Source organism: Topomyia yanbarensis, chromosome 3, assembly GCF_030247195.1.
Source record: "Topomyia yanbarensis strain Yona2022 chromosome 3, ASM3024719v1, whole genome shotgun sequence".
In the NCBI taxonomy this organism is placed as follows: domain Eukaryota; kingdom Metazoa; phylum Arthropoda; class Insecta; order Diptera; family Culicidae; genus Topomyia; species Topomyia yanbarensis.
In genome coordinates, this window is record NC_080672.1 from 134,514,320 (window position 1) to 134,526,924 (window position 12,605).

General features: G+C 34.5%; 1 protein-coding gene across 1 annotated transcript in view; it reads left to right on the forward strand.

Moving 5' to 3' along the window:
- LOC131692447 (ankyrin repeat and BTB/POZ domain-containing protein 2) overlaps window positions 1–12,605 on the forward strand; it is a 277,153-nt gene that overhangs the window by 49,089 nt on the left and 215,459 nt on the right. Inside the window, exon 2 of the mRNA XM_058979500.1 lies at window positions 9,936–9,967. The gene's annotated coding sequence lies outside the window, so the exon portion shown is untranslated. The remainder of the gene's footprint in view (window positions 1–9,935; window positions 9,968–12,605) is intronic.

Consider the following 12,605-nt stretch of genomic DNA (forward strand, 5'->3'; position numbering starts at 1 on the left):
TGTTTGTGGACAGGCTGCTCCGAGAAGAAGCGCGCATCGCGAAGCGACTTGTCGGAGCCGGCGACAAGACTTGGCCTGTCCACTCGGGCCCATTGCACGCTGGCCCAGACAACCAGCATGAGCGTGTTTTATAAACATACTTTCTTTTTTATTTGTTTAGTGCAGTGTGAACTTTCGATTGCCAGCAAAGATTGTTGTACCGTTAATGGCTGCGGCCGGTTGATTGGACCAGTTGCGTTTGTAGGTATTTTTTGCGGAAATTCCCTTTTCGCATTTGGCGGATTGCATTAATTGGTTTTGAAGCAAAATGTTACAATGTTACAAACAATTGGCCAAAATATTTTTGGCGCTGTTTTAAAAATTTTCTTGAGAATAAAACCGTTGCGTATTGTTGTATTTTGTGAGCAAAATAACGTTTTAAATCAAATAAAAATGTAAAAATCTCGCGAGTTATATAAATAAAACGAAACTAAATATTAAATAATAATAAAACAATCTTTCTGAATAACTGATTTGCGTTCTGTAAAGTAATTAAGTTCCTCGTTTGTACGATGATCTGAACGATTGCTCGTATCAGTGTTGGTTGTAGAGTATGTTAACTGTGTGCCTCATTTGAATAGCAATCGATCGTTCTGTTATCACTGCAAGAAGGGTCATAAAAGCAGTTATGAGCATACATTGCAGTGCTTGGATTCGACAATTTGAGTAACCGCATTCCAACACATGCTGTTTCTACTTAACAAGTCTTTAAAGAAGGGCGCGTCCTAATAATCAAGCAATGCTTGGAAAAAATCTGCCAGCAATTATGAATGGATGGCTCACTCTTTATTCACGCTCCACAAATTTTCGATCAATTCTCCACTCGTTAGATACTCTAGTACTCTCTGTCCTCAGAATTTGTTGTATTGTGTATTTATTGCATTTAATTTAATAAAATAAATAATGTATACAACAAAAAAGGGTGAACACTTAATTATTGCCGCATAACAATAATACACATAAATTGTATTTACCGGTCAAAAATCAAATGGGTAGCACAGTTTTACAAATGCATATGCAACAGTTTGCATATATTGGGTTTCTGTCAGGACCAGCTAGTGACTTAGACACGTCTTAGTGTCTTTACTGATTTAGTGTCTATAGCCTACAAAACCGATTTAATCCACCTATCAGTGAATGAGACATTTTTACACATATAACTGTTGTATTATTCATTACAAGTTGCTTATTTTGCTAATCAAGTTGCTTATTTTGCTAATCGTATTAATACAACAAATGATAAATTCCCCAAATTCTCGGCAGCCAGCTGCCCAGAGCAATTATTACATGATAACGCTATTGGCACACTTACTAACAACTCTCCCCTTCCCGTGATAGATGTGGAGATGCAAAGGATTCCTTGGTCTCTAGTAGCAACATGTATCGGACTAACATTCCTTCCTTTCCCAGAAGATCTGCATTGGGACGTGGCCGGCGTCGGTATTGATCAGCATGCAGGGATCAATATAGATTGTACAATGTGGCTCGTCGTGTTATTCCCAAGCATGTTGTTCCAATTAACATTTTGCAACCTCATTTGGTTCTGGTCAATAACGGAGTAGCAACTACGGGCGATCTCTTATGCTTATGCTTATACTTATATAATTGTTGTATTATTCATTAGTTAGCCGATCACAAGCGAAGTTGGCAAGCAACTAGATGTGACATAAGCACAGTTTCGAGTCCTGCATGAATAACACTTCGATTAAACTGAATAAATTGAAGAAAAATAATAAAACAAATAAAAATTTTAAATAATCATGAAGCCAAAAAAAAAAATAAAAAGCTATTAATAAAATGCATTGCATGATTAACATAAATCAAATTAATAAAATAAACAAATAAAATTAGCTCAAATGAAAATTGGACAATATTAAAAAAGTTATGAAATTAAGAGAGCAAATTAAAAAAATTTTAAGCTTACAAACTGTCATACAATACCAAAGAGAATTGACTAAACTGAATTGATAAAATAATGAAACTGAATAAAATATATGAACTAAGCAAAACTAACAATTTAATAAAATGATAACAAATTAAATAAATAATATGAATAAAACCAAAAAAAAATTATATTAATAAGATAATAAATAATTTGAATAATATGGATAAAATTAACCCTTTCATACCAAATATTTTTCTAGCACATATGGGATTCTAAAACCGTTTTTCTTAAAAGTGTTAGAGTAAAGAAACGCGAAAATGAATGTATACATACTAATCTTTAATACAAATCTCCCGATAAGTTTTCAATAGTTCGATTGGGTCGAAAAGATAGCCGAAAGTAGTCCAAATTAATAAGATTTATGAGCTTTCTAAAATATTTGAAGACAACGAAGATATATCAAAATATAATTTTTCACCGATAACTGAAAATGTTTCTGGCAGCACTGCTTTCTGGAATTCAATCAGAACTATTTCAATAACTTCAGTTATACGGATATTTCTTGTAACTACTAGCGCTCAAAAAACGGTGATAGTCACAATTATAAGTTTTACTTTTTGTGAGGAAATCTTGTCTAACCCCAAAGTTATAACTTTGTTTTTCATAATAAACAGTGGGTTAACAAAAATCAATATAAATTCGTTATATCCTAATCCTAATCCTAGAATGAATAAAATAAACAAAATGAAGAAATTGATAAAATGAATAAAAAGGTTTTCTGTTTATACAATTTATCATTTTTTTCATTTTGTATGTTTTTAAGCAGTAAAATGATCAAAATAAAAAAAATCATCGATATTAAAAAGTAAATTGATAGAATAAATTAAATTGTGTCTAATTAATATTCTAGATGAAATGAATAAAATGGGTGAACCGGAAAAATATTATAAAATTGCATGTGAATAAAATAAGTTAAATGAATAATAGGAATAAGGTGCATGAGATAATAAACTAATCGGAATGTATACAAAGAATGATATAGATAAAACTAGGTCAAATAAACAAAATGAATTAAAAGAGTGGTAAATGAAAAAATCATTTTAATGAAATCATATATTTAAATTAACATTTAAAATGACAAAAATTAATAAAACGAATATAATACATGAAATGTATGAACTGGAAAACATGAGTACATAGAATAAAATTCAAAGCAAGTTATTCAAATGAAGTAAACGAATAAAACAAATTTCACGAATTCCAAAACCATTGTTTCAGAATATTCTGAAATGTTTGTGAAAATCCCACTGTAAACAGCATGCTTTTGTTCTTCTTTTCTTGGAGGCGTTTTTAGGATTATCTGGTGTTTCTACTTTATTTATGGGCCTTAATTGGTCATCAGTAAATCTAGGAATCAAAAATTTGTTTTGGAATTAAAAGATATTTTTTTGAATACTAGAATACTTCTACAATTCAATATAGGGGTCCTGTTTCAAAGTTTATGCTGAGGTATTTCCCCAGTCTTCATATGCGAATAACTTCTGTTGTACTGTTCGAAATCGCTATATTTTTGGACTATCTGATCGAAAATATATGCACGTATATTGTATTTGATTCCGTAAAATGTACGATTACCATAAATAACGAAAATAATGTATTTTGTGAAAGTGGTAATTATCAGCGCTGACTGGTCCGTACAATTCAACAAAGCAGCGAACGTTGCTAGGACTGCCTCTTTGCCATCCAATGAACCGCGACACACGTATAAAAGCAGCACATAATAAAATCGTCAGTTTGCTTTCTGACCTCGTAGTAGTTGCTACGTTTCGTCAGCACGAAGCAATATATTTCATAACTGCCGCCAGGCATTATTTCAATGATGTACAGGCGCGCCAGTTGCATACATACAGTGATCACAGACCACAGGAAAAACAGAACGCTTTTTTTCGGAGATTAATCAACGAAGTTCAAGGCGATAGGGTGGTTGGGTGCGAGAGACCGCGCTCTCTTGCTCTTTCAATTATGTGTGGCGCTCTCAAATAAATTCACCACGGCGCGTGTTCCACCGGAGTGTACATTGGAGTGTGCTCTTTTATTAGCTTTCTTCTAGCAAGCGGTAGTGTGGCTGCGATTGACGATTTGAAGGATATTATGTTGGTTTGTTGAATACTGATATAAGTTTCGGCTGATGGTTTGATACTGCGGGGAAAACTGGGAAGAAGTTTTACTTATTATCGTATATGTTGCTATAAACACAGTTTTATAACGATCCGCAGAACCAGATTAATTGTATAACATTTGCATAACGGGATTTTTATTTTACTTATTTTGTTTGCGAATTTCACTGCTCTAAAAGTGGAATGTTCCTTTAAAAGTAATGTCCTGGTACTACATTTGTTGTCGTGACAATTGTAGGGTTGTTGCGAAGAAACCTGTTTGGTTAACGTTTGAATATATTATTCTTATAGGACATACACCTTAACTCTACAGGGTGCGCCAGCTAGATGTATCCTTTTTCAACATTGAACAACTCCGCCAATTTTCAGCCGATTTTCACAAATAAGTTTTTTTAGGATATTTTATGCCATTTATTATAAACCAGCTTTAAAATACAACGTCGATTAAGGGATTATATACAAAGTTGCGGCGAACAAGTGAGCTAAGTTCGTAATATTTTTAAAGCGTTTCATGAAAATTTTATTTGAAAAAGGCGAAAGTTGGTGGCACTATCAAAGATAGAAAAAAACAAGTTGAATTAAAAAAAATATTCAAGGTTGTCGGAGTTATGGCCCATCCCCCGAAGCGTGTTTTTTGCTTAACAGGAATCCAAAAACTAAAAAGTTTATTGTAGAAAAATGTATTGCGGTGCACTTGAACGGATCCGGTTTCTTACAAAAAATACATGTTGACCAAAAAATTGAGCTTTGTTGTGTTCAAAATTTTAAACAAATATTCATTGAACAGAATTGAAAATTTTTTGATGAAAAAGGAACCGTTCAAGTACACGAGAATGAAAACACAAACAATTCAAAAAAAATATGAAGATTGGATGAATGGTTTTTGAGATATCACGTTCACCGCAACGGTACTTTTCAAAAATCTTTATTCCTAGATAATTGCGTTTAAAGTTTTGTGTTTTTTTCATTCGTGGAAGAACCAGCGCGCTGCAAACGGCTGTATTTTAAAATCTAGTGATCCGATCTGGATGAAATTTTGCACAGATATTTTTAAAAGTATGTGCTTCAAGAATATTCAATAATTTTCTTTTCGATCTTATGAGTTTCAACTTTATATATAATCCCTTAAATTACCACCCCCATCTCATACACAAAAAGCAGCTCTTTTGCGGGCATTTTGCAGGACATTGGGCAGCATTTCGGGCTTAATCGCAACAATTTCAGCTCGTATATTAGATTTGAGTTCATCAAGGTTTGCTAGAATGAACTTTACTTTTCAAGTAACGCACAGTTTTCACTATTGAACGATCGTTTTCACTGTTAAGCGCTACGATTTCAGCGCGTTCTTTTGGTATAAATAGACTCAAAGCTAAATGACGTTTCAGAATTGTGTTTATCTGTCAAAATCGGCTGGAAAATGACGGAGTTGTTCAATGTTGAAATAGGATACATCCAGATGGCGCACGCTGTAATGCTGACATTTCACGCGCCAATGCCCTTCTACTGGCTTTTAACTGTGGAGTGAGCTTAACTTCCAGTGAGTCCAAATAGTATTTGTTATCCGATTTGGCCTTTAATTTATTTTATTTGTGAATGCCATGCTTTGAAGAGACCTATTTCTGAAATAAAGCAGCTTTTGGATCCCACTATATGTGTACTGAAAGATTCAATAATGTGGCTAGTAAAGGTAGTACTATCCACTTGAAAAATACTTAGCCACTACAAACTTGGGAACAAACCTTGCAGTTGAATTTTGCCACACATGTGTCTCGGGCGGACGTTTGAAAGTTTCGAGGTAGGACCGAAGTTTCATTTGCATAAATGCATCGCAACCGATGTACGTGAAGGTAATGCATATAAATAAATAACAAAAATACCTGATAGCTGAATTTAATGCAACCATGCAGAAGATAGTAAAAATTACAGCATTCGTATTATGTACCAGCCTAAGTGTATTTTACATCACTTCGGTTAGGTCTCTGATAGGGTAAAGTGCCTATTTTCACCATACTAAGCAGGGTGTCTCACTAATCCATTAATTTCTTGGCCTACAAGCAATGGAATGCGTAAAAATTGACATCAACAGTTTTGCTTGATTGTTAAGAACCAAGATAATCACACAAATGGACCGAAAACAGTGAAATGCTCGTGTTTGAGCGCAACGAAAACTCGAATCGAGTGCCCCTATTGTTGCGCTACCATTTGAGTCAATGCGTTGAACAAAGATGGCAGACACTGCTCTAACCAACGGCTTCAAATGGGTAGCGTGATAATAGAAACATGGCGAAAATGGGCTCGTCACCCTATTACCTACCCATCTTTTTTGTGTCAAATGCTTCACTGTTGACACGTACGTCATCAAGTTCGTTGCTGGCGAACCAGAGAATTAGCATCATACATTTTTTTGATAAAATGTATGAAATTTTCGAAAAATAATTTCGTTATCAATGATAACCATTGTGCAATGTACACCAAATAGGGTGATGAGCCCATTTACGCCATGTTTCTATTATCACCCATTTGAAGCCGTTGGTTAGAGCAGTGTCTGCCATCTTTGTTGAGTCAGTTGTTAAGTCAAATGGTAGCGCGGCAATAAGGGAACTCGATTCGATTTTTCGTTGCGCTCAAACACGAGAATTTTACTGTTTTCAGCGCATTTGTGTTATTATATTGGTTATTAACAACGAATCAAAGCTGTTGATGCCAAGTTTCACGCATTCCATTGATTGTATGGCGATAAATTAACGAATTAGTGAGGCACCTTGCTTAAGTATGGTGAAAAAAGGCACTTTACCGTATGTAAAATTTACGAAAATTTTCGTTCATCAAGCGGCCATTTTTTCAGTTCATGAAATGAAGAAAACCTACTATTTAGAATGCACGAAAATGCTTCGTTGCATAAAACGACGAACGAACTCTTGCATAGCACGATCAATTTCATTATATTTACGAATTTATGTTTTCAGTGAATATGTATATAGGTGCTAAGTGTACTAGGAATGAAATAAATATTTCCACAATTATCAAGATTTTGAGGGTATACAACATTTTTCAAACATTGTTTTGTGTTGGACTTCATGAGACGTAATATTATTAGGCAAAATTTCCGCAAATGCAGTAGCTCCGGGTGGATGAGACTATTTCCTTTTTGAATCTAATATCAAATCCGAAGTGATTCGAAATATCTCATATCTTGAAACCTGCCCGTGACCGACCAAACTAGCTCCGATACTACTAATAAATAAATTATGTTGGACATCTTCCTGCTGCAGAAAAAAAACTACTTCACAACTCTAACTGCGAAGGCGCGCTTCCATTTTAGTCTACTGAAACTCCGATTTTATCGCCTCTCTCATTAATCTAAAACTTCGACCGGAGCGAACCAGGCAGAGCGGCACTGGTGTTGACCAGATCGTGGTATGTTATCGACAAATTTCGATCTAGAACTACAAGCACGTTTTATCGCTGTCCAGAGTGTCAAGGGGAGAAAAAAAACTGAGCCCGTTATTCGTTGGGGCAGCGGAGAAGCGCAAATTAATTTCGCTTCATAAGGACAGAATCAGAGCTGGGTGATAAAGACAAAAATTAAAAATTATAATGTTGGCTTCTCGTCCGTTAATAAGAAATGGCGTGTGTGGGTTGGTGAATTAGTCAACCAATTTTGGTCTGGTCGTGCAATGGAGTCGTCATTTCTCCTGCTGTGGTGGTAGTTCCCAGGGTGAAGGTAAACATTGTCGTTTGTCGTTTTCGAAGATACTCTTTCAAGCGAGCGTAGGAGGTTCTCCAATTTCCGCTCGAGCCTTTTAAAGGCAATTATTGGCAATCGACAGATCTTGGAAATCGTAATTGACAGAAATCCTTCGGCATTGCAAGACATTAAGTGGGAAGAAGTAAAAGCTCTGCTCCATAATGATTGTCTGTCATTCAATGTTTGGCCTAATGTGTTTTTAATAAAGTCATGCGATTCTTTACCGTTATCTGGAACAGCACTGGAAATGTCTGGTTCTATAAATAACTGCAGCGGCGGAGTTGTGGTTGGTTCGCTATGCCGTCTACACGTAGCCTACATGGATCTGAAAAGTTACCTAGTCATCCGTATGTCTGGATCAGACATCGTGCACTGAAAGCTGGCGAAAAAACGGAACAGGGACAGTGATCGTGAATGAATTTACATAGTTTTTCACCTTTCCAGACGGATTTGGTCTAACCCGGCGAGAAAGTTAGGCCCCCGAGTCCAGCATTGAACGTATAAAACATCGGAGGCCAGTTCGCATACATGATGCATCTAATAAACTCTTAAAGCTAGGAATGGGACAAGGCAACCAAGGGGTGGGGGATTGTATACTTAATACGCTATGGAATAGTCGTTACTTAGGTGGCTTGTAGACTGGACGCTAGGCATGTTGTTACCTAGCGGTAGGCATGAGGGTGATTTGAACGTAAATTATTAACTTTAGCAATTTCATTAAGAATCGTGAACCTATCTATAACTTTGAAATTTGGTGTTTAATAGAAACAGCAAAGAATGAATACACAGGTAAAAAATCAAATTTCATCTAGTACCAATAACCATTCGAAAGATGAGAGTTTTGTTCTTCGACTTCACTTGAATTATGGAACTGCACATGGTCGGGTAACAGTTTGTAACAGTAACAGTTTTGAATATATGTTTAAGAATTCAATTATGTTATATTTGAAGAACATTTCCTAAGATGCAGAAATATATCAAACCTTGATAATCAAGGTATATCGTAGAATACAACAAAGAAACATACTCACATGATCGATAAATCGCAGATCACTTATGAATCGAATATTGAAATAATATAATTTTAGAGCCCGTAAAATTGCCCTTGCCTTGTTTCTCAAATACACTTTGAAGAGAAATACCGGTAACACCAACCGACAGCTCTCGTCGTCAGGGCTTCCTGATCGTACTACCAACGAAAGGTCGTGCACGCCACCACTCCTGCAAAAAGTCGTTCAAGAAAACGAATCACATTTCTCTTTCATTCTTTTCCATAACTAACTGTATCTACCTTTTACGCGAGTTATGTTCTGCTAGAGTCCTTTCATCCGTAGGCAGAGGTACATGATCTTTAATGGCAGCGGAACATGTATGCAACCACGGGGCAGACACGGTGACGGCATGTCACCACTGGGATTTCAGCGGAAAAAAGCGTTAAGATTCGTTCAAATTGCGTCGTTTGTTCTCCGTAAGCTCCTATGCTTTATGCTTTCTTTTCGCCCAGAACTGTACCGATGCTGCCGGACTGCACTTTTCCTGCCAGTTCAGCTTTTAGACTTTGATGGATCTTGCGGGATGCTGATGTTATTGTTGTTGTTGCTGCTGCTGCGATACGTTTGCGGATGCATTAACAAAAACACGCTCCTCCGCCTTCTGAATTGTGGTGGATGGCGTGGTAAAAGAGCTTGACCGAAGAAGCTGGTTTAATTTATGACGTTTATTTATAGTGGTTTTATTCTGATTTTTTTGCTTACTCGAACTGCGGAACCGAAGCGCTCGATGCGAAGGCTGGCATGGAGGGGGGATTGCGCTAAACGAGTAGAGGAGTATCTGCTACCTTCTGGGAAAGGCACGACAGGAAGAGGGAATCAAAAGCCAAAGCTTCACTTCAAAATTAATGATGCTGCTACTGCAGTGTGATCATGCTGCGTTTGTACGGTTGCTTTTGGGTTTCTTTTCCTTCCAAATATTTTGATTTTGACCTAATTACCTTCAATGGCATTCCGCTGTCAATCAACACTGGGCCATATATAAAATATCTGTTCATGGAAATAACGTGCATTATTTTTTCGCTTTTATTTTTCAGACGGTGCGGAATTTGGGCGTTCTTATTAAATGGTGAGTAAGTGATCAAATGACGAGCTAGGATGCGGCCGGAGTGTCGGTATAGGATATGGTGCGTTCATTGTTTCAATATTTTATTAAAAGTGGATTTAACAGTATAGGCCGTATCAAGATCAGTCGGGTTCCCTGGGCACTATTGAACTAGGGGGTCCCCATCAATGAACAAATGTAAACAAATATATGATTGGATGGTTTATTCAAGTCACTTTAAGACTGTTCCAAACATGTCAACTGTTATTACGGCATTTAATTAGCAAGGGACTGGAAGGTGAAGTATATTTTTTCAATATTAGGAGCCATAGTACTCAAGGGAGAGCAAGGAGTTGAAGGGAGAAAGTTTAGAAAAGCGTGGAAGGGTCATATGTGCAAGCTTAGAGTTTACCGGCGACTTAACCATTTGTATGCTACCGTAGGAGTCAAAATCTTTTGGCATTAGAAATGCGAATCATCTTATCAGTCTACGGCATGTCCGGACAAGCGTAAAGTAACTTGGTAAATTCTATTTTTACCATTTTTTTGTTAACCATTTTTTGTTAACGACCTATTCCAGTCCCTTGCTAATTAAATGTCATAACAACAGTTGACAAATTGACTCAATAGGTCGTTAACAAAAAATGGTTAACAAAAAAATGGGGTTGAAAAAGAATTGTCTTTTGTTTGCTCTAATGAGTGATATGGGTATTCCAAAAAAAACTCAATTTTTAGCGAAAAACCAACTTAATCCACCTAGCAGTGAGATGAGACATTTCTTACACATGCCACTGTTGGATCATTCATTAGTTTGCAGAACTCGTTCATTAGTTTGCAGTGTCTAGACCTGCACGAATAAAACCTCCAATAAACTGAAAAAATATAGAAAATCAATAAAATGAACAAAATAAAAAATAAAGCAAAAAATAAAAAACAAAATGCTTTCAAATTCATTAAATGAGTACAATGAATAATACAAATCATATTAATAAAATTCATAAATCAAATCAAATTAGCTCATTAAATGAAAAATTAGGCAACATTTTAAAATAGTTATAAAATCAATTGAACAAATTAAATTGATCCAAACTTACAAATTGAATGAAATAAACAAGTGGAATGACTGATTATGAAATGTATATTAAAGAAATGAACAAAATGAATCAAATTAATCGAATTAATCACATTAATCAAATTAATAAAATTAATCAATTGAATCAAATGAATTAAATGAATCAAATGAAATGAATCAAATGAATCAAATGAATCAAATGAATCAAATGAATCAAATGAATCAAATGAATCAAATGAATCAAATGAATCAAATGAATCAAATGAATCAAATGAATCAAATGAATCAAATGAATCAAATGAATCAAATTAATCAAACGAATACAATGAATACAATGAATACAATGAATACAATGAATACAATGAATCCAATGAATCCAATGAATCCAATGAATCCAATGAATCAAATGAATCAAATGAATCCAACGAATCGAATGAGCCAAATGAATCAAATGAACCAATTGAATCAAATGAATCAAACGAATCAAATGGATAGAATGAATTTAATGAATCCAATGAATACAATGAATCAAATGAATGAAATGGATAAAATGAATTAAATGATTGGAATGAATAAAAACAGATAAAGCTAATAAAAAGTGAATTGAATAAAATGAATAAATAGAACAAACGACTCAAATAAACAAAACGAATATAAATAATAAAATGAATAAAAAGAAGAAGAAAATGAATTGATTGAAATGAATAATTAAGCGATGTTAAAAAGTTATAAATTCATAGAAAAAAAATTGTGTCAAATAAATTATTTAGACGAAATGAATAAATATGAAAAATTATTAAAATGAAGAAAGAACGCTTATAAATTGGAAAAGAAACCTAATAGAATGCATAGAAGGAAAACAATGAATAAAATAAGTTAAATAAATTATATGAATAAAATGCACGAAAAAAATAAACGATCAGAGTGAATCCAAAGAATAAAACGAATAAAATAGATTAAATGAACCCAAATGAACAAAATGAATAAAAAGAATGCTGAATGAAAAAAAAATAATTAAAATGTAAAGATCACATACTTAAAATTAGTGAAATGTTCAAATGAATAAAATAAACAAGACGAATAAAATCCATGAAATGAAGAAACTGAAAAAATGACTATTTAGAATGAAATTAAAAATCGTTTTTAAATAAAGTAAATTAATAAACCGGATTGCACGATTTTGAGAACTATTGTTTCAGAAGGTTATTAATTGTTTTTGAAATTCCCATCATCTGAAAAATGGCTAATTAGTATGCAACTTTCTAAAGTCTTCATTCTTTTTTGTTTTCACTTTTTCGTTTTCGTTGTTCTTTTCTTGGCGGCGTCGTTTAAAATTATCTAGTATTTCTACTTTATTGATGGACCTTAATTAGTTATAAGGAACGTTCAATTTGTTTTGGAATTCAATATTGGATAGTAAAGTAAGACAAGGTCACACGTGCTTTCAAACCCTTTAAACAGAGAGCGACAGACGGAGAATGCGATTTGTGAATGGGAAAGGTAAACATTTCAAAGTTTTCATTTGCACGTGAATGCATAAGTTTTCATTTGCACGTCATTCATTTGCAGGTAAATAGTTTGAAGCTATGC